The sequence below is a fragment of the Crotalus tigris genome, unplaced genomic scaffold, assembly GCF_016545835.1.
Source record: "Crotalus tigris isolate CLP2741 ecotype Arizona unplaced genomic scaffold, ASM1654583v1 scf7180000017694.5664430, whole genome shotgun sequence".
In the NCBI taxonomy this organism is placed as follows: domain Eukaryota; kingdom Metazoa; phylum Chordata; class Lepidosauria; order Squamata; family Viperidae; genus Crotalus; species Crotalus tigris.
The window spans coordinates 4181697-4203148 of NW_024096572.1; the positions used below are offsets into that span (position 1 = coordinate 4181697).

The window sequence follows — 21452 nt, forward strand, 5'->3', positions numbered from 1 at the left end:
AGCTGTAGTCAACTGTGAAGATTAGAAGTCCTATCTTGATTTTTGCCCCAGGGATCAAAATATGATGCTCAGGCAATAAATAGTGCAAAGCTTTTATTACACTTCCAAATTGCAACAGTGGTGGTGGTGCTACTTCTCCTGACTTAGTCCCATACCTTGCTCAACTTTAGAGAGCTGTATACATAGCTGGAGATTCAAATGTATTCCTAGTTTAAAGATATTATCTACCTACCTTTCTTTCTTTCTTTCTTTCTTTCTTTCTTTCTTTCTTTCTTTCTTTCTTTCTTTCTTTCTTTCTTTCTTTCTTTCTTTCTGTCATCTCTCTCTCTCTCTCTCTCTCTCTCTCTCTCTCTAGTGCATGCTCTATCGTTCTCTCCCTTCGAATCTGTTTTGCCACTAAGTTATTTATTGATTGATTAAATTGTTTGCCTCCCATCTTGCTTTCTGGAGTAGTCCCTGCAGGGTTCTTGGCAAGAAGTCTGAAATACTTTGCCCTTGCCTACTTCCTAGTACTGAGAGAGTGACTGGTCCAAAGTCATCCAGCTGCTTTTGCATCTTAGGCAGGACAAGAACTCACAGTCTCCCAGTTGCTAGCCTGGTGACTTCACCACTAGACCAAACTGGCTCTCTTATTTCAAAGACAGAACCATACCTAATCATGAAAAAAATCCCTGCCAGCTAGGGCATTGTTACAAATTTTTAATGTGAGGAACAAGAAAGAATGATGATGGTAATCGTGATGATCAGATACAGTTTTTCAAACTCTTCGGTACACAGTATTTAGTTACCATGTTTCCAGCAAGAATGGTATGTTTGTTTTAACCTCCCGCAGGTGGGAGAACTGAGTGAGGTGCCCAAGGCCACCTGTTGAGCTGAAGGCAAGCTGGAGAATCCATTTCCACGAAGCCCCAAAGATCCCTGTCCTCTCTCTCTTTCTCCTGCTGGGAACAGCATTTGTTAACCTGGCTATTTGCCCTGGAGATTCGAGTCTAAACTCAATTCTTGCAAAAACATTTTCTTATCTTTCTTAAAAGGGTGATTCTCTCCATTCCTTGCCTCGCTTGAACTGAATAAGATAAAGATGTCAACAGGTGAGTTATTAAGAAAAGCTACTTTTTGGTGGGCTGATGCTCATTAAATGGATTGGCAAAGCTTTGACTCTCCTATATGACACTATAATTCAAGAGCCATTGTTTAGAAGGCCTCCTGTTATTGTCCTTTCTTTTTCTGTTTTCTTCCCTCACTCCCTCCCCCCCCCACCCCACAGCCGCCCCTTCTGAGCAGGATGTGAATATCTCTGGTGGATGGAGGTTAGCTAAGTAAGTCATGCATAGATGGAATTTATTAAGTTTGCACGGTAGTGACAGCTGTGAGTGGGAACAGTAACTCTTGACTGTGCCAAGGGCTTGAACAGAAAGAATTTTCATATGTGTGTCTTAAAGGAAAACCGTGCTGTAATTATGAAAGCTGTTCTAACCACTGCATCCAATTACAGGGGGAATTTGCTATATGTGATTTTTAAAATGTAATAATTTGACAGAAGGCTGCCATTTTGAGTCTCACGAGGCAGATTAGGACAGAGGAAAGTCAAGTTTCATTACGAACCACTGGATATAGCACAATTTAAGGTAACTTCATTTAATTAGAACTCTGTTCAAAGAGAGAAATAACTCGCCTAAGAACCCTCCCCTATGAGGTAACCTATATGTGAATATAGAACTTTCCAAACATTTTTGGAAGTGGTTTCCTACTAAAATCTCCCATCCCTCCGATTGCTTTCTGAGAGACTATGCTAAAAGCCAGCGTTCTTTTAGAAAAGGGCTATTCCACCCATGACATTTGAATCAATAAGATTCTTATACACATGAGAAATAAGACAAGAGAAGGACTTTGTCCTTAAAGTTTTTCACATACCCTAGAGTACCTATACCAAAATCCAAAAATGGCAGGGTCTTTTATGGCACCCTAATCTGGCTCTGTAACAAAATCTAGTGCTATACATTTGTAATAGAGCTGAGGCAAACTAAGTCTATTCAGTATAAGGTGATTGTGTTGATAGCACATCTCTTATTGCATCTGCACATGGTCACGGGGCTTGACTGAAGCTTGACCTACCCCACAAAAATAATGTGCAGACAATGTTTCCATTGAATACTTCCTATTAGCAGAACCTCCAGTCTCATTCTGCCTCCCAGCTTGTCCTTCTTCTCAGCTGGTGGTAAGTTGTTCCTGTGCCTTGCATCATCCCATCTTCCTTTCCACGAAGGCTCTGGATTGTGTCTACTCAGTATTTTACATGGCCATTTTCTCAGTGTGGGAATTGCAGCGAGGAAAGATTGAGGATGTTGGTGGGGTTTTCTTTTAAGGCCTTCCCATTGGCTAGTAGGTGGTAAACAGGTTGGTAATAGGGAAGGGCATTGTTCAGAATGGGAGGAGCCACCTGACATTGTGAAGCTGATAGAGAAGGTCAAAGGTAATTGCAGTATGGAAGGGCTCTGGATGAATAGTAAGGAGGAGTGATCCTGTTGCACCAGTGGCTGAGATATTTCACCTTTCCTTCCAAAAAGCCTCGTAGAATCAATAAGCTGGAGGATTCCCGTCTGCTTGTAATGGGAAACACAGGTGGGCTGATAGTTCCAGGTTTCAGTTCAGTTGGACTGTGGCTTTTCCAGAATGGATCAACCAAACTATATCTTGGCAATAGTTTGAGACAAACAATTCTGTAGACATACAGAATTGACTAGATGATATTTCTTCTTGTATAATGTACATACAGGTAGTCCTCGACGTACAACAGTTCATTTAGTGACTGCTCAAAGATACAGGGGCACTGAAAAAAGTGACTTATGACTGTTTTTCACTCTTATGATGTCTGCAGCATCCCCATGGTCACGTGATCAAAATTCGTACAAGCAAAGTCAATGGGGAAGCCAGATTCACTTAATAAGAGTGTTACTAAGTTCACAACTGCAGTGATTCATTTAACAATCGTGGCAAGAAAGGTTGTAGAAATGGGGCAAAAATCACTTAATAAATGTTTCACTTAGCAACAGAAATTTTAGACTCAGTTGTGGTCATAAGTCAAGGACTACCTGTAGTTTGACTTTCCAAATATATGTTCTCTAATTATATTATGGCAACATCCTTAACATCCTAGTTGGCATTCTACACCAATCTCATGCTAGCCATTTTGGCTGATAAAACTATTTAAGAAGGCTTTCTGCTTGGTCAATTCTTTCCGATGAAATAAAAGGTGAATAGGCTTTATGCTAGAATACAATCAAAAATACTATCTTTGAGAAGGCATAGAACTCAGTATTCATTTGGGAAAATAGGAACATAGTACAATAATTTCATAAATATCCTGCAGGAACAAACTGAGAAACTTTTTATCAGAGCTAAACTAAGTAGTTTGATAAAAGGTAAAAAAATAATAATCAAGAAATCATTACAAATTGGTAGGAAAAAAAAAGCCAAATGATGGCACATCAGCTTGTGTGATATCCTGTATTAATAGAAAATTGTGGCCCAATAATTTGGGGGAAAATTATCATAATCAATGGTAGGTACTTTGATAGCAAGGCAATTCACTGGAAACCTATGGTGAGCTAACTATTAGGTAATAGAGTTTTAGAGAGCAGAAATTGTCATCTCTGGATAGAAAAGAGTAACATGCTGCAAGTAAAAAAAATAAAATCTCAAGTTGACCTATTTCTAAGAAATTACTCAAGTCCTACCCCAAACCCTACCACTCTATAAGGAATATTGAGCTAGAAGAACCAATGTTTTAACTCAGAATGAGACTGCTTCCTATGTTTGACCAAACTACAGTTCACTGGATTTTTGGCTGGAAGCAATTAGAGTTACTATGATATAAGACAAAAATAAATTTACAGTGTAGCTATATCCCAGACCTTCCTTCTTTCAAGTTCTTTTTTCCTTTTAAAGCAAACATATATTGAAATATCAAAGAAATTATATATTGTGCCGCGTCACCACATTCCCTGTTTCATGTAGTTAAAAATCTAAGTGACAGGGAGGAAATGCAATTCACGAATGAAGCTTAGCAGGTTTTGTTTTTCTTCTTTGGTCTGATAATTTTGGACAGACACCGCTGTCTTCTAACTGATCTTCATCCTGTTTCAAAAAGCCTTTGAGAAAAATTTAAATTATTTCAGGTTCTGCTGAGCTCTTGAGGTGGCATCTTTTAATTTTCACCTTTTTGAGGGCTTTTGTTGTAACCTAAGATTTAACATGCAGTAGGTTAATTCCACAGCTTTTAATGAAGCACCATGTTTTCTCTTTTTTGGGTTGTTAGACCACATGGGATACAGTCTCTTGATGTGTAGGGATTTCTGATTAAATGAAAACATACCTCTGAGGAAGCTCATATTATCACACATGAAACATCAGAACCAAAAAAAAAAAGAAAGTGATGTGCCGAATCATGTAAAAATAATGGTTGTTAATCAAATTTCTCTTCCAATATCACAGTGTAGTGATGGTGGTGGGAGGGCTTGCCAAGACATCTAGGCTGACAAGAAATTGAACAAATAATAATAATAAAAAGAGCCTCTGGGGAAGTACACGTTATCACACAGACATTACTTCATGTGCAAAATTCATAATTTGTGATGCTTTGCTAACTTCCAGCTCTGACAAGGTATGTGCCACTGTAAAACATTTCTGGGTGGTGTGGATACAATTTCAAAACATGTTAGGGATTATTATGAGCCACCTTTCTCTTTACACATTCTTTCTTTTATTGGTCTGCTAAAGATGGTGGCAATCTCTAGCATACTGTTTCTATAGCTTTTTGTGTCAAGTTCAAAGCATTTTTTTTGCCAGAACTGGGTGAAATTTGTAGGCACCTGAAGGCAGGACAAGAAGCAATGGATGGAAACTAAGCAAGGAGAGAAGCAACCTGGAATTAAGAAGAAATTTCCTGACAGTTAGAACAATTAACCAGTGGAACAACCTGTCTCCAGAAGTTGTGAATGCTCCAACACTGGACATTTTAAAGAAGAGATTGGACAATCATTTGTTTGAAATGGTATAGGGTCTCCTTTTTTAGCTGAGGGTTGGATTAGAAGACCTCTAAGGTCCCTTCCAATTCTGTTATTCTGTAAGGCATAAAAGTCTTTTTTGAATAGATGAAACCCAACCACTTCGGCTAAACAGGTGCAGGAGTTTTTGTAATTGGCATCTTAAAAACTGTCTTTTTTTAAAAAAGCCATCATCTTTTTTGTCTTTTTGAGGTTTTTTTTTGGGGGGGAACAGGTAGATTCAGAGGAATTTTTCATGTATAACTGCTGCCTATTAGTACATTATTTTCAATGAAAGGAATTTTGAAAATAAATATTGCTTCTCTCTCTATTATTTTGTGAGAAATTGTGCAAAGGTTTTAAAGGTTCTGTTGGGAAGAATCTCTCTCTCTCTCTCTCTCTCTCTCTCTCTCTCTCTCTCTCTCTCTCTCTCTCTCTCTCTCTCTCTCTCCCTCCCTCCCTCCCTCCCTCCCTCTCTCTCCTTCTCCCCCCACCCCCATCTCTCTCTCTCTTTCTCTCTCTCATATTTTGGAGAGAGTAGTTTCAACAAGAATAGCCAGTAATGTAAATATGCCCAAAGCAAGTAGGCTATAGTACAGTTTGAGGGGACTGGGTACAAGGGTTAGAGCATTTGGTTGAATTAAAATCAGTCTTGACACTTTGTTTTAATTTTCTGCTCAGTTGATTATTGCTGATCAATTCCTTCTCCAAAGGACAGAGATTTCTGAAATAAAGAGTCCTGGTAATTATTCCCTGATGAAAAGCTACAGCTTTGGGCCACAATGTTGCCCTCTTCTCCTCCTGCTGTTATGAGGAGCTTTGAAAGAAGAGGTCATCATCTTTAAGAGACAAACTTCTAGGCTGTGTTTCTCTACCTAATGAGCTTCCAAGGCTTTTACAGAAGCTTAATTCATTTTGAGTTACTTTAGGACAGAGGTGTCCCGGCCCACGGGCCCGATGTGTCATGGTGAAACCGTGCCCACCCCATTGCCGGCAATGGGAAAAAAGTCACAATACGTCACGGCACGTCACACGACACCCCTGCTTTAGGACATCCTAATGACAGGTAAAGCTTGGTGTACTAGCTAGCTTTAGAGAAGTAGATGGTTCCAGGCTGCAATGCTGATGGATAACTGTATTCATTTTCAGCATCATTTTGAAGACTGATAGAAATGTATATAGCATCACTCTCTCTTGAGCTTTCCAAAAGCTTCATATTTCTTTTAGCAGACTTATAACAATTTTCCTTTTAATGAGCATTCCAGTAGTTTTTCCACTTCAAAGCAATGGCATAACTTAACATTCTACATTTATTTTATTTTATTTTGAAAAAAAAACAAAACACCACAGTAACTTTCAATATGTATGTGCATAGTAGGGCACCTTCTCCCTCCAGCTGTAGGTCAATTCATCAGAGAAGAATGAAAAGTACTGTGATAAATCACAATTTTTTGAAATGGAAAAGCAGACCCCGACAATCTGAAAGCAATTACAGCTGTATACATGTAAATATGAACCCTAACACCATATTCTTTTTCAAGAAGAGGTAGTCCCACCCTGGAGTGAAAGATACATTAGCAGATCACAATAACTGATTACCACATGACACCTTGACAAAAAAATAAATAAAAAAATTTTAAGTACTGTTTCATCTTGGTATGTGGAGATGCAGCAAATATAGGTATATATATATGTTTTCTGAGGTTTTCGCGGGTGTTTGTATGTAGGTCTTTGGTTGTTTGGGTTTTCTCCCACATAAAATTGGAAGTGTCTTGGCGATGTTTCGACGAAGTCCCATTCGTCATCTTCAGGCTGGTGCTTTCAGCTTCGTGCTTCGAGGAGCAATGTCTGGTCTTAGCTGTTTCTTCCTTTTAACTGCCAGTGGGGGTATGAACTGATTGGGTGGGAGCTTGGCTGTGTTCTGATTGGGTGGAGGTGTGTTCTGATTGGTTAGGGGCGTGGCTGTGCTCTGATTGGCTGGGGGGTTGGCTGTGTTCTGATTGGCTGGGGGAGTGTTCTGTTTGGTTGTGCTCAGGTTAGTTTGGTTGTGCCCAGAAGCCAGACCACAGCTGCATCATTAGCCACTTTAAACCCCTCCAATCCATACATGAAGCAAACTGACACCCTCCATGAAGATGAGGCACGACCACGAACGCGAAGCCAAAAAATAGCAAGGCAGCCCAAAATCTTAAACCCCCCTGCAACTCAGACTAACCTGAGCACAACCAAACAGAACACTCCCCCAGCCAATCAGAGCATAGCCAACCCCCCAGCCAATCAGAGCACAGCCAACCCCCCAGCCAATCAGAGCACAGCCAAGCCCCTAACCAATCAGAACACACCTCCACCCAATCAGAACACAGCCAAGCTCCCACCCAATCAGTTCATATCTCCACTGGCAGTTAAAAGGAAGAAACAGCTAAGACCACACATTGCTCCTCGAAGCATGAAGCTGAAAGTACCAGCCTGAAGATGACGAATGGGACTTCGTCGAAACGTCGCCAAGACACTTCCAAGAACAACCAAAGACCTACATATATAAACCTCAGAAAACATACATACATACATACATACATACATATATATATATATATATATATATGAATAAAAGAATAGAATACGATCACCGGGAGGGTTAAAATAAGAATACTTTACTAAAAATATACTTATACTAAAAAGTTGCCAAGCTTTCGCTGGGGGAAATCCCCAGCATCGTCAGGGCTAAAAGTCCATTACAATAAAGGTGGTTTAAGTAGGTTCAAGTAACGTTTGTGCACGGCTCCTAGACCGTGTTACTGGCCTTGATTGGCCAGCTGATAACCAAGATGTGTCTATAACGTTATGTTCTTTTCTTCGGATGCCCTTCCCTGTCCCTCCACTATTGGTCTTTGGAGGCATTAGTAACCTTGCATCCCCTCCTCTTCCGATAATACCAACGCCTGCCGTATCGGGGGGGGGGAGGATTCAATCTGATGTTTTCTTGTATCTTGTGATGGGGATAGGGTTCCACTAACTGTGGGTTAATATCCCTTCCCAAATATATTTGCTACATTTCCTATGTATACACACACATACACACACATACACACACACATGGTCCGTGTATTTGTGAAAGGAATTGCCATTGGAAAGCAGATGAAAAAGGGAGAAGTGATTCAAAAGTGAACACATCTCATTAAATATTGCATATTAAGGGATAATAAAATGGAAAAACCCCACTTCATGCTTGGTCAAGGAGCAAGCATTTTCTATTGAATTCAAAGTTGAGAAAAATGGTTTGAAGAATCTTGTGAGGTACTTCATGGACTTCCTCATACTTTCTGAGTAATATAGGGCTGACAATCACTTAAAACAATACAGCTGACCAGACATTCCCCCCCCTCCCCACAAGGAAGGGGGGAAGGAGGGGGGAAGGTAATTTGTAGCATATCCTGACAGTAACACATTTTTTTTCTAAAGCCAAATCTGCCAGCTAGTAAAAGAAATGTGCACTAAGGTGTCTGAATGTGACTTCTTAAGTATATTTGATTAATTATACGTAGTTCTAACTTCTCTTTCTTCACTTCATTTTTTAATAGTTCAGTAATGCATCTATAAATATCCAAAAAGTTGTCACTTTTCTAAATCCATGATATATATGGCTACTAATTCATGGCTCTAGAAATTGTATCTTTCAACTTGTCATTTTAAATGTTATACTCTTTTATGGCCGCAAGTAACCTGTATCAGCTATTAAACGTTGAACTTTAGCAAGGAAATAAATAAACTGGTTGACACTAAGACTATATCAGAAGGTACCTGGACGGCATGTTAAGATAAAACTGCTAACCCTTTTCCAGCCTAAGGTGACTGATTTTTTTTTTTTTTGAGTTGTGTTACTTGTTGATTTTCCAAATGGGTTCATGAGATTAAAGCATGAAAAGTATAGGAAATTATTAATCACCAACCAATCATTTATTTATTTAGTTTGGATGGCTGCCTACTCGTTATGTGAGATATATGCACAGGACTCTTTGCTCCTGGGCAAAAGAAAATATGAATGCTTGCAAATAGTCATGAGGAACAAACTGGGGAAGGAAGTAGTGATAGACCAGGAGACTAGTACTACGTAAGCCACAAGGGGGGTTCAAGGAATGATGGAGAATGAAAAACAGAGCAAAACAAAGACAATAAAAGAATACACAAGCATGTTCAATGGATCCAGAACATAGATTGTTGGCCAGTCTGTAGGTAAGATTTCTCCTACCTATACTGAGAGGTGAAGAGAAAAAAGCTACTGTAGAAGAGCTTCTTCTTCTTCTTCTTCTTCTTCTTCTTCTTCTTCTTCTTCTTCTTCTTCTTCTTCTTCTTCTTCTTCTTCTTCTTCTTCTTCTTCTTCTTCTTCTTCTTCTTCTTCCTTCTTCTTCTTCTTCTTCTTCTTCTTCTTCTTCTTCTTCTTCTCCTTCTCCTTCTCCTTCTCCTTCTCCTTCTCCTTCTCCTCCTCCTCCTCCTCCTCCTCCTCCTCCTCCTCCTCCTCCTCCTCCTCTCTCCTTCCTCCTCCTCCTCCTTGAAAACTGTTCTATTTTAAGTGCATGTGACTTATGGTGCTATTCTGACTTGCTTTCCACAGGAACTAAATTTAGTTGATAGGACAATGAATGAATACAATATGTCATAGAATCAGAGATGGAAAAATTGTAGATAATTCTGCTAACTCCAGAAGAGGTGTCTGACCTATAACGTCAAAGGATCCCCTATCAACAATTTATATATCAAGCAGTATAAGTGAGAAGGAGAAAGACCCTGAAGTCGCAGTCTATTTCCTTGGATTCCTATGGGGGAAAATGAGGAGAGAGGCAAAACTTTTAAGGATTTTAAAGCAATTTATGTGAAGGAAAATTTCCCCCCATCTCAATCCTTTATACTCTATCTTACATTACTTCAGGACTAAATGATGCTGGGGATAATAATTTAGGAGTAGTAGGGGAACAGGTGGAAGGTGAAAGGACAGGGAATTTTTCTTCCATATACTTCCTTGAGATAATTTAAATTAGGATCCAAGCCTGTCAATATAGTCCTGAGCCAAACAGATCCTCATTGCTTTGATGAACATAGTGTGGGACAATGTGTGAAAATCAACCTGAAATAGTATTACTTAGAGATATTGTTCCTGAGGCTAATCTATTAAAATATAATAAAATTTAAAAAACCTGGGATGGGATAGCAAATAGGATTTTTAATTGGCATCATGTTTCTTCCAATTTGATACTTTTTTCAAACATCTCTAAAGGAAGGTATTAACATCTTCATCTGTTCTCCAAATATTGTCCTGATTAGGCTTTGATTTTCCTCCAGGGACATCAACACATTTTTTTATTGCCTCCGCAATCTGATCAGCGTAAGCCACACTGTTCTTATTGTAACTGAATTTAATTTCCTATAGTGATATCAGTACATATCAATCATTTATGTGCGACTTGCATATTCTACCTTAGTATTTCTCAACTTTAGCAACTTTAAAATGTCTGGACTTCAATTCCCAAAATTCTCCAGCCAACTCCTGGAATTCTGGGAGTTGAAGTTCAGACGTCTTAAAGATACCAAGGCTGAGAAACACTGTTCTATCTGATCTCTGATTGGCTGGGATAAATTCAAGTTGGAAAATAACACCCTAACAAATGAAAAGAATGGCACCGAATGGCAACAGGAGCAGGCTGAAAAAAAAAAAAAAGTTAGTAGCCTTAATCATTGGGGGAGGGGGTGGTCCCAGACATCATTTGCCTTCTAAAAATTTACTTTCACCTCCCAATTTAAAATGGGTAAATAGCTGATGCAGACCTATTCAGCACAAGAACAAAGGAGAATTCATGACAGGGGGAAGCTACTGACTTTTTCCTTAGCTGAGGGGTAGTATATTGTTTATTTTTGTCCAACATGAATTTCCTGTAATAAAGTAGGCACCAGGGTTCTTTCCTTATTTAAAAAGAAACGCTTCATGAGTTTATGTTAGGGGCTTCAGCAGGATAAGAATTTCTAAGACATGACATCAAAATCTTACATTGTTCTTAGTTGATGAACAAGGAATGTGCATAGTGCCTTGAATTCTGTATGAGAGAAAGAGGGCTTAGATACTCTACTTTCGATAAAATAAATAAATGCAGGCTGGTCTATGAGACAAAACTACTATGCATAAAGCTTTATTGGGGCAAAGCATGTGAATGGGCTCAAGTGTTGATAGCATTTCAGGAAGAGCTGTGTCCTCACAACTATATTCCATTGAAAGCTAAATATCTGGCTTTGACAAGGCAACATAAAGTGAAAGAATTAAAGCCTCATAAATAATAATAATAAAAAAGACTGACATTTGACCACATGAAAAACTAGGCGGTTTGAGGGCATGACAGCAAGGTGCAGTCAGAGTTGGGTGGTGGGTTTCTTGGTAGACAAGAAAACAGAAGTCATGGTCACTGATCCAGGAGTGGTGGGAAACCACACTATGTAACTGTCAAAGATGTTTTCAAAACCTTGTAGGGTCATGATGGTTAAAAAAGCAAAAACACTTGGATGTGCAATGGGGATAACCATGCAAAATCAAAGGATTCCCATGAGATATGAATAAAAAGCCACAGAATATTGTTTTCTTCTTCTAGGATTGTTTTTTTTGTTGTTGTTCAGTCAGTAAGTCATGTCTGACTCTTTGTGATCCTATGGACCATAGCACACCAGGCCCCCCAGCCTCCATTGTATTCTGAGTCTGCCCAAATCTGTGTTCATTCCATCAGTGAAACTATCTAACCAATGGCTCCTTTGGCCTTCAATCTTTCCCAACATCAGGGTCTTTTCCAAGGAGTCCTCTCTTCTCATTTTAGACAAGATATTTGAGCTTCAGCTTCAGTTTCTGTCCTTCCAAATAACAGTCAGGGTTGATTTCCTTTGGGATCGACTGATTTGATCTCCTTGCAGTCCAAGGGACTCTCAAGAGTCTTCTCCAACATCTTCTAGGATAGTATTTTGCTACTCCTATTGCTCATGAGTAAATTTGTGGCAGATCTTTTTTAAAAATGTACTAGATAACAGGTATTTTTTTTAAAAAAGAACTGCCACAGATAAACAGAATCACGGGCAGGCAAAAAAGCAGTAGGAGTAGGAGCGATCTCCAACTTCCTACCAGCTTCCCCATTGACTTTGCTTGTGAGTAGCTGGCTGGGAGCATCAGAAATTGTGATCACATGACTGCAGTGGCAGCACTGTAAGGCAATGTGGCACCGCTGGAGTGACCACAACTTTGCCAGTACAAGTGGCCTGAAGCTCCTTGAAATTTCCAGACCACAGGAGATCCCAAATTTTGGATCCATAGTTAATCCATTTAAGATTCTTTGATTCAAAAACTGTTGCCCCATGATACATGATATCATATCATAAATTATTTTAAATTAATTGTTAGCAGAAAATAGGAGTAAGGGAATTTTGGAAGTGTTCATGGTGGAATTCTGACCTCCCCCTCCCCCAAAGAAAGGAGAAGGCAGATTCTAAAGACAAAATAGCTAAAGATATAGTTTTGTTATGGCAAAGAGGTAAGTGTAGGGAAAAAATAGTCCTTTAGATGAACGGAAGTTGCCAGGGAAAACATAAGAAGACTTCTCCTGGTTCTGTCTGCTGCTTTGCACACTTAGTGAAGCCATGTTTTAGGCACAAAGAAAGAGGACCAAATGTTACATTCCAGATAAAAAGATTTATTATTCAAATGTATACACAAGAACCTAATCAACTAATAGTCAGCACTAAACTGGCATTATAAGGGTCAATGTAATTTGAGAGAGGAGGATTAAACTTGGGTTGCTTGTGGGAACTTAATGACTCCATGCTGATTCCTCCCTTGACTCCACCCCCATGCTCTGCCTCTCCTTATGCTACATTGTGTTAGGGAAGAGGAATATGATTTCCTGAGGGTTTCTGTCCATTCTGCCTGGTTAGATAGAATGGGATTGCTCCATGCCCCTTCCCTTAAGGGCTGTCATGTAGCAGAATTTAAGAAATCTGCCTTCTCAGTAGCAGTCCTTGCCTTGTGGAAAATCCTCCCACTGGGACCTGACAGGGCTCCCCCCTTATAGCCTTTGAGAAAAAAGCTGACTCTTCCCCTAAACAGTGGGATGGGATGAGGCTGATCAGCTCACTGGTTGTTATTGGGGAATGTTTATTGTTTATTATTTCAATTTAAATGACCACCCATCTCAAATCCACGATTCTGGGCAGCTAACAATCTTAAAAGAAAACATAAAAACATCACACACAGAAATAGCAACCAGGGTGTTTATTTTTATTTATTTATATATTATATTTAGAAACTGTCTATCTCCCTCATAGAGTGCATCTGGGCAGTGTACAAATAGATATAAAAACATAAAGGATATATATAAATATAGTAAAAAAGTTAAAAACAAGAATAAAATAATTGTTACTTAAGAATGTTACTTAACAGTGCCAGGCGCTGTTTTTGGGGGGATTTTTATTATTTTTTTTTTGTTGTTGTTGATGTAGCTGTGAGCAGCCAAAGTTATGGTATGTAAGAAGGATGGTCATATAGATTTTCCAAATGAATAAATGTTTACTTCAAAGAAAACCTCTTTGTAGCCTAGTACCAGATGATACTGGAAAGGAACAAAGGTATATTATATACCTTTAGGAGTCAACATTTTTCTCAGGAGACTTGCAGATAATTCTGTAATCAAGGTAAATTTGCTCTGGATATGTGTAGCAATTTCCCCATCTACATTTCCATACTATCTGTCTGTCTGTCTGTCTGTCTGTCTGTCTGTCTGTCTGTCTGTCTGTCTATCTATCTATCATCTATATCTATTTCTCCCTCTTTCTGTCTGTCTGTGTCTGTCTGTCTCTGTCTCTCTGTCTCTCTCTTTCTCTCTTCCTGTGTTTCCTCTTCATTTCAGTGATGGCCAAAATTAAAAGTAATTGTTGACAAAGAGAACTCCAGAAGCTGAGAATAAACCTATTAGCTAAGCCAGGCTTAGAACAAGTTAAAGCAGATGTAAAAGCTCTGGGGAGATCGTCTCTTTTTCAGTTGGGGCTGTAGAGATCAGAGATCAGCTGAGCATCTCTCAGGGACACAACAAACTACTGCTTGATGGAGAAGGTTTTCCACCCTTTTTGAAAGAATCCAGTATAGGTGCTTGGACAGATCCAAGAACTACTTTCAGAGATGATCTCTTTGCCTCATTTACAATTTTGCCATCACTTGCGATAGAAGTCCCAGCCTCTGAACATTTCTGTGCATCAGGCTTTAAGACCAGCTTTTGTGTGACTGGCATCAGTTAGAACTAGAAAACAGAAGAAAAGTCTTTGGAGAATTGACCCACCATAATATTTCCACTTGCAAAAGGGACTGAAGCAAGAAGTGGCTGTCCCAATGAAATCTGCCTCAGTGGAAAAGAAAGATTTGTGCCCTGTTTTGTTTGGGGAAATATCGCTTCCTTGGCCTATACAAATTACAGCGAGGTAGTATGCGACTGTATGATCAGAGGCAGTTTTAAATGATAAATAAATCAAACGATAGCAGACAGGAGATTATGAAATGCCCAAGAAACTGTGGATTTAGAAAAAAAAAAAGTGTTCAAATTAGCTGGAGAAGGATGGAGGAAAAGGAAAGAAAAGTGTAACAGATTGTAGAGGCCCTCCTCTGCAAAGACTGAAGCTGCAGATGATCTGTGAGAAAATATGGCTGAGCTAAAATTCTCATTAGCTAGGGGGAAAAAAAAGGAAGAAAGTTTTTCTCTGTTGTTTGTATCATGATCTCAAAGGCAAGACTAGAAGCAGCAAGATAAATGAGGAAGGGACTGGTGCAGGGTATGGCTTGCAGGCTGTAGCTGGAGCACCACAAGATCCAATCAAGGGGAAAAAAATATTTAAGTTACTCAGTAAGCATTTTGTAGAATGGACTGCTTCCTTCCCTATTTCTTCCTCAGTGCTGAGGCAGGGGATTGTCGATGTTATTACCGGCACTTGCAATATGAGTGTCATCATTCCAGATTTTACTGTGTTTTCTCTCTCTCTTTTTCTCTGCTTTTCTCTCTCAGAATTAGTTCAAAACTGCAAAAAAACAAAAGACCCCACCCACCAGCTCTTCCAAAAGGTGAGATACTCATGGTGGCTTTACATCAGTGGAAAAGGAGCAGAGGTGTAGAGTGTCAGATTATGAGCTATGTAAATAGAGATGGATTTTGGTCTTCTCATAGTCTAGAAGTGTGAGGAGGAGGAGGAGACTGTTTTATACTGATTTAGTATACTTTTATACTAAATCAGATAACTGGTCAGCCTGATACAGAATTATCAACCTCACCCCATCCAATCTGAGAGTCTGCTGGAATCACTTCTTCCATTAGCTCTCGGTAGCAAAGGATTCTTAGTGTAACACAAACAAAGCACGAAACATTGGTAAAAGCTAGTCTAAGCATTCTTCCACACAAGGAATCTGTACTGGTCCAAAAAATTCTCTGTACTGGACGTCTGGGTTCTCATCATGCGAGCAGCACTGGAGAACTGATGTGTTACAGTGTATTTATACTGTAACTGCTGCAAATTGGTTTAACAGAGAGTGGAAGATAAGATGATGGACCTCTGTATCCTTCTTGGATGGGACCATTGTCTCACCTTCTCCTGGTGGCTGAGCTTCAGCTCTTGTAAGGGAAATGCAAGACTCCTTCACAGCCCAGAGAAAGGAGCAGATATGAAACTGATAATTATTTTTCTCACTTTCCCTTTCGGCACAAGATGTCAGGTAACTGATTTGTCTTCTGTCTCCTCTTTTCTTCTTTTTGTAGGAAGCTAGCAGAAAGAAGCTTTTATTAGTGTAGGATCTGCACCACTTCAGGCAGCCACAGAGGTTTTTGCTCCTTGTTCTCAGCATTTCAAAGTGGCAGAAGGGATAATAATTACAGATTGCCCACAGACCAAAGCTACTTGTTTGGGAAGTGAAAACACAAAATAACAACAACAACAACAATTACATTTGTATGCCACCAAACTTTCAACACTCTGGGCAGCTCATAAGAATCGAATTACAAGAAATTTAGTAAAAGATAAATGGTGAGATGAAAGCATTCCAAAATTATATATATATGTATATATATAATATGTATATATATATATTTGTTTTCTGAGGTTTTCGCGGGTGTTTGTATGTAGGTCTTTGGTTATTCAGGTTTTCTCCTGCGTCAAATTGGAAGTGTCTTGGCGACATTTCGATGAAGTCTCATTTGTCATCTTCAGGCTGGTGTTTTCGGCTTCATGCCAAAAATTGCTCCTAGAAGCACGAAGCCGAAAACACCAACCTAAAGATGACGAATGAGACTTCGTCGAAATGTCGCCAAGACACTTATTTATTTATTTATTTATGAGACTTATATACCGCTTTAAGTGTGAGCACTCTCTAAGCGGTTTACACCAGTAAGCAATGTATATATATATTTCCAATTTGATGCGGGAGAAAACCCGAATAACCAAAGACCTACACACACACACACACACACACACACACACACACAGACACACACACATATGTTTAAAATAAAATAAAATGAGCACCAGGGTAGTTAAAAACTATAAAAGTTTAATTAAAAAACGTCAAGCTTTCGCTGTCACCTGTCGGCCATCATCAGGTCTTAAATGCTAGAAAGTGAGAGAGTCTCTTATAAACAAGCTGAAGTCTGCGCCTGGCTCCTTGATCTTGTTATCGGACCTAATTGGGTAGATTGCATTCCGGTGATCCGTTTCTTCCTGCACCCCTTATCTACATGTATGTCATCGCTTGTCTTCTTTTTCTTGGATTCTAGGATAGGTGGGGCAAACTCCCTATCTCCCTGGTTGTTCTCATCTCTTGATCCACTTTCCCCCTCAGGTTTGCATGGTGGTTTGCATTTCCCCTTCCTCTTTTTCCCCCAATCCACATCCATGCAGCTGTTCTCTCTACGAGTGCTTTCCCTTTTTTCCCCATTGCCTCCCCCTCGTGCCCAGTTCTTATTAAGGTGGTCTTGTATAACATTCTGGGCTGCCTGGGTTACGGCGGTGAACTGGGGTGATTCGGTGAGTTGTTTATCCGCATAATAAGCCTCGTAAGTATGGCCATGCACAGTCATCATGTCCCTCCCCCCTTTTTCTGCTGTCTTCTGCATCCTTCCTCCACATGCTACCATCAATACCATCGGTGTGGGGGGAGGTGGGATTCTGGTCTCCTCAACCGTCACAATGCTCCTCTTCCACTCCCCTCCTCCCTCCGATGTTTCTTGTTCTTACATGAATATGGTATAGATCTTTAGAATCAATGGGTGTTACCAATGCGAGGTGCGGCAGGACGGTTTCACAAGCCCCGCCCCCCACATATCCTTCCGTCCGGGTTCACTCCTCTCTCCGCTCCTCGGGGTATCCATCCATCCGCCGTTAACCTCAGCGCCGTCCCGTGTTCCACACGCTCCCCATCCGGCTGGCTTGATGGCATACTTAGTAGAGAAATCAAGGAAGATATGCCAATCCCCCGACAAATGGTGGATAGTTTAGAGGAGAAGGAGCAACATCAAAAAGCCCCTACCACCCCCACAGTACTGATGTGCCTCCAAAAGACTAGGGGGGTAGCGAAAATTGAAGCCCAGAATCTCCATATTACGAACACTGGGGATATCCCAATTGGAGTGCAGGAAAGCATCGCAGACGGAGATATGAAGAGACAATTAAGATTGACACCCCACTTACAGCTTGGGAGAAAGAAGGTGATCGATCCGAAGAGGATGAGATGGCTCCCCCGACCAGCAATGCCAGCCGGATTGGGAGCGTGTGGAACACGGGACGGCGCTGAGGTTAACGGCGGATGGATGGATACTCCGAGGAGCGGAGAGAGGAGTGAACCCGGACAGAAGGATATGTGGGGGGGCAGGGCTTGTGAAACCGTCCTGCTGCACCTCGCATCGGTAACACCCATTGATTCTAAAGATCCGTACCATACTCATGTAAGAACAAGAAACATCAGAGGGAGAAGGGGAGTGGAAGAGGAGTGTTGTGACGGTCGAGGAGACCAGAATCCCACCTCCCCCCACACCGATGGTATTGATGGTAGCATGTGGAGGAAGGATGCAGAAGACAGCAGAAAAAGGGGGGGGGAAGGACATGATGACTATACATGGCCATACTTACAAGGCTTATTATGCGGATAAACAACTCACCGAATCACCCCAGTTCACCGCCGTAACCCAGGCAGCCCAGAATGTTATACAAGACCACCTTAATAAGAACTGGGCACGAGGGGGAGGCAATGGGGGAAAAAGGGAAAGCACTCGTAGAGAGAACAGCTGCATGGATGTGGATTGGGGGAAAAAGAGGAAGGGGAAATGCAAACCACCATGCAAACCTGAGGGGGAAAGTGGATCAAGGGATGAGAACAACCAGGGAGATAGGGAGTTTGCCCCACCTATCCTAGAATCCAAGAAAAAGAAGACAAGCAATGACATACACGTAGATAAGGGGTGCAGGAAGAAACGGATCACCGGAATGCAATCTACCCAATTAGGTCCGATAACAAGATCAAGGAGCCGGGCGCAGACTTCAGCTTGCTTATAAGAGACTCTCTCACTTTCTAGCGTTTTAAGTCCTGATGATGCTGACAGGTGACGGCGAAAGCTTGGCGTTTTTTAATTAAACTTTTATAGTTTTTAACTACCCTGGTGCTCATTTTATTTTATTTTAAACATGAATATACCCAGGGTTCATATTTTTAATGTTATTACTCATATATATATACATATATATATATATATATATATATATATATATATATATATGAAGTTTTTCAGACAGATGTCTAATTGATTACACCTTGACATTTTTTTTAACTGCTATACTGCCGTTTTATATATATATATATATATATATATATATATATATATATATATATATATATATATATATATATATATTTTTTTTCTGAGGTTTTCGCGGGTATTTGTATATAGGTCTTTGGTTGTTCGGGTTTTCTCCCGCGTAAAATTGGAAGTGTCTTGGCAACGTTTCGACGAAGTCACATTCGTCATCTTCAGGCTGGTGTTTTTAGCTTCTTGCTTTGAGCAGCAATGTGTGGTTTTAGCTGTTTCTTCCTTTTAACTGCCAGTGAGGGTATGAACTGATTGGATGGGAGCTTGGCTGTGTTCTGATTGGGTGGAGGTGTGTTCTGAATGGTTAGGGGCTTGGCTGTGCTCTGATTGGCTGGGGGAGTGTTCTGTTTGGTTGTGCTCAGGTTAGTCTGAGTTGCAGAGGGGTTTAAGATTTTGGGGTTAGGGAGTCGTTTGTCAATAAGGGCAGGTTTCCAAATGGCTGGTAGGCGGGAGGTATCATCTCGCTTGTTCATGCTGTGTGGGCGTTTTTCTATCTCGATGGCTTCTCTGATTATTCTGTTATTAAAATGTTCACTTTTGGCAATGGTTCTGGTATTTTTAAAGTCAATTTCATGTCCTGTGGCTTTAAGGTGTTGGACCAGGGAAGATGTTGGTTCCTCTTTTTTGACTGAGTTCTTATGTTCTTCAATGCGTGCACTTATTCTTCTGTTGGTTTGTCCGATGTATGTGGTGGGACAAGTGGTGCATGGGATTTCGTATACTCCTTGATTTTCTAATTCAATTTTATCTTTGGGGTTTCTAAGGATGGTGGATATTTTTCTGTTTGTGCAGAATGCTGTTTTGATGTTGTGTTTATGAAGGATCTTACTGATTCTGTCTGTGGTGCCTTTTATGTATGGGAGGAGGGCTTTGCCGTTTTCTTGTTCTTTGTCTTGGATTTTAGTGGGGGTTTCTTTTTGGATTAGGTTTGTAATCTTATTTCTATGGAATCCATTGGATGTTAGTACATTGGTGAGAGTGTGTAGTTCGGGTTTTAGGTGTTGTTCGTCAGCTAAGCGTTTTGTTCTGGAGATGAGTGTCTTGGCTACAGAGTTGATCTGTGCTGGGTGGTGGTGTGAGAGAGCGTGCAGATAGCGGTTTGTGTGTGTTTTCTTCTGGTAGATGGTGTGTCCTAGGGAGCCATTGGATTTCTTGTAGACTAAGACATCCAGGAAGGGAAGTTGGTTGTTAGCTTCTGTTTCCATGGTGAACTGTATTTTGGGGTGTAGGCTGTTGAGGTGTGTGAGGAAGTTGTCCAGTTTTTCTTTCCCATGTGGCCAGATTATGAAGGTGTCGTCTACGTATCTGAGCCAGAGTTTGGGTTTGTGATCCGATTTTTCTAGAGCTTGGGTTTCAAAGTGTTCCATGTAGAGGTTGGCAATGACAGGTGAGAGGGGTGATCCCATGGGTGCTCCTTCTGTTTGTTTGTATTTTTGTCCATTATAGATGAAGTATGTGTTGGATAGGCAGTGGTTGGTCAGATCTAAGATGTGTTTGGGGGGGTTATATTTGTTTTGAATAGCTGTCAAGGCTTCTTTGATAGGCACTTGGGTGAAGAGGGATATGACATCGAAGCTCACTAGTAGGTCGCTGGGCTGTAAGCTTTGTTTCTTTATGATCTCTATAAACTGGAATGAGTTTTTTACGTGTGAGGTGATGGATTCTGCATAGGGCTGTAGTTGTTTGGCGAGAAATTTGGCTAGGTTTTGTAGAGGTGAGCCTATGGAGCTGACTATAGGTCTGAGTGGGGTTCCTTCTTTGTGTATCTTGGGGAGACCATAGAGTTTGGGGCATCTGGATGATTTCTCTCTGGGAATGATTCTTTGCTGGATCTCTTCGCTAATGGGGGAGGCTTTTATCTTGGTTCTGGTGGTTTTTTCCAGGTAGGTGGTGGGATCTGTATTTAGGGGTTTGTATGTGGAGTCTTGGAGTAGGTTGGTTAATTTGGTTTGGTAGTCAGATGTGTTCATAACCACCGTGGCGTTGCCCTTGTCTGCTGGTAGGATTATTATGCTGGTGTCTTCTTTCAGGTTACGTAGTGCTGTCTGTTCCTCTTTGGGTAAGTTGCTTTTGGGTGGCTTGCTGGTGCAGAGGATGTTGGTGATTTTGAGTCTGATTTTGTTAGCGTCATCGGGGTTGATTTTGGTCAGGCTGGTTTCAACTCCACATATAATGGTTTCAGTGGGGATGTGTTTGGGAGCGACTGCAAAGTTGAATCCTTTGGAAAGGACATTGGTTTCGGCTTTGGTGAGGATCCTATCTGAGATGTTATGCACTGTTTGTTTCATGTGTGGCTGTGAGGGAGGAGGGGTTTGTTTCTGGCTTCTTGTAGTCTTCGGAGTTTGTTGGTGTGTGTATCAGAGCACAGCCAAGCCCCTAACCATTCAGAACACACCTCCACCCAATCAGAACACAGCCAAGCTCCATCCAATCAGTTCATACCCTCACTGGCAGTTAAAAGGAAGAAACAGCTAAACCACACATTGCTGCTCAAAGCAAG

General features: G+C 40.6%; 1 long non-coding RNA gene across 1 annotated transcript in view; it reads left to right on the forward strand.

Annotated features, from left to right (window-relative positions):
• The first annotated feature begins 8826 nt into the window (after window positions 1-8826).
• LOC120305898 overlaps window positions 8827-21452 on the forward strand; it is an 84383-nt gene continuing 71757 nt past the window's right edge. The window contains exon 1 of the long non-coding RNA XR_005556127.1: window positions 8827-9275. This is a non-coding gene — a long non-coding RNA (uncharacterized LOC120305898). The remainder of the gene's footprint in view (window positions 9276-21452) is intronic.